Source organism: Pseudorca crassidens, chromosome 8 (assembly GCF_039906515.1).
Source record: "Pseudorca crassidens isolate mPseCra1 chromosome 8, mPseCra1.hap1, whole genome shotgun sequence".
Taxonomy (NCBI): domain Eukaryota; kingdom Metazoa; phylum Chordata; class Mammalia; order Artiodactyla; family Delphinidae; genus Pseudorca; species Pseudorca crassidens.
In genome coordinates this window covers 95,981,986-95,986,934 of record NC_090303.1, presented here as the reverse complement: position 1 = coordinate 95,986,934, position 4,949 = coordinate 95,981,986, and the positions used below count along the sequence as shown (strand labels likewise).

Genomic DNA, 4,949 nt, shown 5'->3' with positions numbered 1-4,949 from the left:
CTTCTTGCTTCTGCTGTCTGCCCTCTGGTGGATGAGGCTATCTAAGAGGCTTGATGGGAGGGACTGGTGGTGGTGGGTAGACCTGACTGTTGCTCTGGTGGGCAGAGCTCAGTAAAACTTTAATCCACTTGACTGTTATGGGTTGGGCTGGGTTCCCTCCCTCCCTGTTGGTTGTTTGGCCTGAGGCAACCCAACACTGGAGGCTACCTGGGCTCTTTGTGGAGCTAATGACAGACTCTAGAAGGGCTCACACCAAGGAGTACTTCTGAGAACTTCTGCTGCCAGTGTCCTTGTCCCCACGGTGAGCCACAGCGCCCCCCCCCCCCCCCCGCCTCTGCAGGAGACCCTCCAACACTAGCAGGTAGGTCTGGTTCAGTCTCCCCTGGGGTCACTGCTCCTTCCCCTGGGTCCCGATGCACACACTGCTTTGTGCCCTCCAAGAGTGGAGTCTCTGTTTTCTCCAGTCCTGTCGAAGTCCTGCAATCAAATCCCACTAGGCTTCAAAGTCTGATTCTCTGGGAATTCCTCCTCCCATTGCCAGACCCCCAGGTTGGGAAGTCTGACGTGGGGCTCAGAACCTTCACTCCAGTGGGTGGACTTCTGTGGTATAAGTGTTCACCAGTCTGTGAGTCACTCACCCACCAGTTATGGGATTTGATTTTACTGTGATTGTGCCCCTCCTACTGTCTCATTGTGGCTTCTCCTTTGTCTTTGGATGTAGGGTATCTATTTTGGTGAGTTCCAGTGTCTTCCTGTTGATGACTGTCCAGCAGCTAGTTGTGATTCTGGTGTTCCCGCAAGAGGGAGTGAGAGCACATCCTTCTACTCCGCCATCTTGGTTCCTCTCCTCGAAATTTAGAGCTTTTAAAACTCAATTTTACACTCAGAAGGTTTTAGCTTGTTGCCTGTCTTATCACAACTTCAGTTTCATGCCCCCCAGTCCTTCATTTAAACCATCTTTTGTTTGAAGTTTTCACATTTTTTGTTGTATTGCCTGTAGTCTTAATGAAGGATGAATGGGTCATAATTTTGAGTTCTTGCGTATGTAAGTATGTATTTCTATCACCATTTAAAAGTGAATGATGTCAAGAGAATGGAATGACAATCCAGATGCTGAGAGAAAATTTTTGCAAAAGATACATCTGATACAGAACTGTTATCTAAAATATACAAGTAACTCTTAAAAATCAACAATAAGAAAACAAACAACCTGATTAAAAAATGGCCCAAAGACCTTAACAGACACGTCACCAAAGAATATATCGAGTTGGCAAATAAACATATGAAAAGATGCTTCATATCATGTGTCATCGGGGAAATGCAAATTAAATCAACAGTAAAATACCACTACACACCTGTTAGAATGGCCAAAATACAAAACACTGACAACACCAAATGCTGGTGAAATATGGAGCAATAGAAACTCTCATTCATTGCTCGTGGGAACGCAAAGTGATACAGCCACTTTGGAAGACAGTTTGGTGGTTTCCTACAAAGCAAAACATACCTTTACCATACGATCCAGCAATCATGCTACTTGGTATTTACCCAAAGGAGTTGAAAATATGTTCACACAAAACCTGCACACGAATGTTTATAAGCAGCTTTATTCACAATTACCAAAACTCAGAAGCAAACAAGATATCCTTTAGTAGGTAAATGAATGAACTGTGCTACATGCAGACAATAGAATTTTATTCAGTTCCAAAAAGGAATGATTAAGCCATGAAAAGACATGAATGAACTTAAATGTAAATCTCTAAGTGAAAGTAGTCAATCTGAAAAGGCTGCATACTATACGATTCCAACTATAAGACCTTGTGGACCACTTTCTTCCAAGTTTGCAGTGATACATAATTGACATGTACTATTTTGGTGTTTATTTTTATAACTTTTTCTGCTTATTGTATCCATTGAAAAAGAAAGACAAAATAAACAGAAGGAATGAACTGGAGAATCAAAATTCAAAATAATCTTGGCAAGTTGGTGTGATGTGTGAAAATCAGGAACAATTAGCAGAACAAAATGCATATACCTTTGTTTAAGTTAAAAAAAAAGAAAAGAGTGTAATGGGTGTAGAGTCTTTGTAACCAGATTATAGGAACCAGGTCTTGGGAAATTAGTTGTATAAAAGACTGGTGGGCTTCCCTGGTGGCAAAGTGGTTGAGAGTCCGCCTGCTGATGCAGAGGACACAGGTTCGTGCCCCGGTCTGGGAAGATCCCACATGCCGCGGAGTGGCTAGGCCCATGAGCCATGGCTGCTGAGCCTGCACGTCCGGAGCCTATGCTCCACAGCGGGAGAGGCCACAAGAGTGAGAGGCCCGCGTACCGCCAAAAAAAGACTGGTAATGAATAATTTTGGAAATAAGATAGTGGTGATGTTTGCACAGCATTGCAAATGTAATTAACACCACTGAACTGTACACTTAAAAATGACTAAAACAGCAAATTTTGTTACATATTGTATGTTTTACCACAATAAAAAAAGACTACAGTGAAGCCACAGATTTCTCATCTTAAAAGCAAATGAGATCCAGCATAATGCCCGGAACAAACATTCTATCATATGTTATTTATTTCAGGATATAATATCACAGTCTAGACTAAGGCACAGATGGTACTGAAAGTTTCAAAACTGATATTATTTTTTAAAGAGTTGAAAAAACCATTTGTGGTTATCCTGGAGGAAATTAAGCTATTCTACAAACAACTGGAGTATTGTCATGTAGAAAGAAAAACAGACATTATCTATTCTGTTCCACAAAAGTATAAGTGAACCTAATTGGTGGAATTCATCTACCCATTCAATCCACAAACCAGGTCTGCTTGATGAAGTCATGGCTGATTTCTTTAAACACTGGTACGCTAATAAAATTTTTAAACAGGCAGATGATGTCTAAATACTACTGAATACCTGAGAGAAGATGATCTAAAAAAGGCCCTCTGCTGAATCACTGCCATGTAAATTATCTGGTATTGGCCTATATAAGGAAAGCCATTAATCACGTGGAGGAATTCTTCATTTGAAAGCGAGGGTCTGACCATAATAGTCTTCCTTAGTGTGAGTGTGGCAGTCCCACCTTCACTTATCTGATCTCCTTTTTGATTCTGCTAATAGATAGCAAGAAGTTCTTAAAGTCTTTACCCTTTATCTCTGAATTTCTCTAAAAATGTATAGAGAGCAGCCGTAACGTCTTTATTCCTCAAGCTGTAAATCAAGGAGTTCAACATAGGTGCCACCACAGCATAGAACAGAGCAACCGTCTTCTCCTCTTCCACTGAGGAGGCTGACCGTGGCCCCAGGTAGGTGGAGATGGCAGTCCCGAAGCACACGCAAACCACAGTGAGGTGAGAAGCGCGCGTCCCGGACACTCTGCTACGTCTCTCAGTAGAACGAATGCGCAGAATGGCCACAACTGTGCGGCCACAGGAGACCAGAGCCAGGGGACGGGAAGCATGACCACCGGAAATACTGAGGCGGCCACCATGACCGCGCTGAAGCAGACGTCCACACAGACTAGCCGCAGCCCTGCCAGCGTCGCACAGGCAAAGTGATTAATAACACTGTGACACGGGAGAAGCCGAAAGGTGATGACTGTTTCCATCAGTGAATTCACGAAACCAGCCACCAGGCAGCCGGCAGCCAGCCCCAGGCACAGCCCTCTGTGCATGACGACTGTGTAGTGCAGCGGGTAGCACACCATCACGCAGCGGTCATAGGCCAGGGCTCCCAGCAGAAAGAACGCAGACCCACCCAGTGCCAGGGGTGCACAGAGCTGGAGCACACAGCTGTGGAACGGGATGGACTTCTAGACTGAGAGCAGGTGGGCCAGCATTTGTGGGGCAAAGCTGTTTACATAACAAAGGTCCACAAAAGATAAAACGCTAAGGAAGAAATACATGGAGGTATGCAGCCTGCTGTGCAGTCCGATCAGAAGAAGAATGAGGAAATTTCCCACAACAGTCGCCAAGTACATGGCCAAGATCAAGACAAAAAGGGAGACTTGAGTCCCCCCGGTCACTGGACAGCCGCAGCAAAATGAACTCACTCACCCATGTCTGCGTTTTATTTCCCTGGCCCATGAGTTTCTCCGGACTGAGCTAATGATGTCAAAATAACAAATTAAGGAAAATCAGAATTGGAAGGTGGCTTTTAGACCACAGGGAGAACCTACCCACCTGAACTTAAAGTTCTCCTTGAATGTCTCGGCCAAATCATCATCCAAACTCTGCTTGAACATATCCGTAGACGAAGAACACAATGGGACCCAGTTTTGCAGCTGGAAATCAAGGAGAAAAAAAGTTACATTCTTGAAATTCAATTTATTGGAAGATAATTTCTTCTCCTAAACATCTGCTCTTAAATGGAGGAAAGAAATTAATGAAGTGGTCAGACAAAATCCTAGTCAATTTAGTAGTTATTATAGGGGATAATTTCTTTCTTTCTGGTGCGACATTCTTTAGCCCACATGACTTTTTCTGAATTCTACATGATGTTCTATACCATTTTTTGTTTTAATGTGTGTGTGTGCATTTTTGTTTGTTTGTTTTTCAGTAAATTTATTTATTTATTTATTTTTGCTGTGTTGGGTCTTCGTTTCTGTGCGAGGGCTTTCACTAGTTGCGGCGAGTGGGGGCCACTCTTCATCACGGTGCGCAGGCCTCTCACTGTCGCGGCCTCTCGTTGCAGAGCACAGGCTCCAGACGCGCAGGCTCAGTAGTTGTGGCTCACGGGCCTAGTTGCTCCACGGCATGTGGGATCTTCCCAAACCAGGGCTCGAACCCGTGTCCCCTGCATTGGCAGGCAGATTCTCAACCACTGCGCCACCAGGGAAGCCCTGTTCTATACCATTTAACTTTCTTGTTTTGTTTACTCCGGATACCTCAGACACAACTCTACTCACCCCTCCTTAATGAACTGTATCCATGAAATCCTGAATGTTTTAAGT

General features: G+C 44.0%; 1 pseudogene; it reads right to left on the bottom strand.

Annotated features, from left to right (window-relative positions):
* Positions 1-3,141: 3,141 nt before the first annotated feature.
* Positions 3,142-4,083, bottom strand: LOC137228670 (olfactory receptor-like protein OLF3; annotated as a pseudogene).
* Positions 4,084-4,949: the final 866 nt, after the last annotated feature.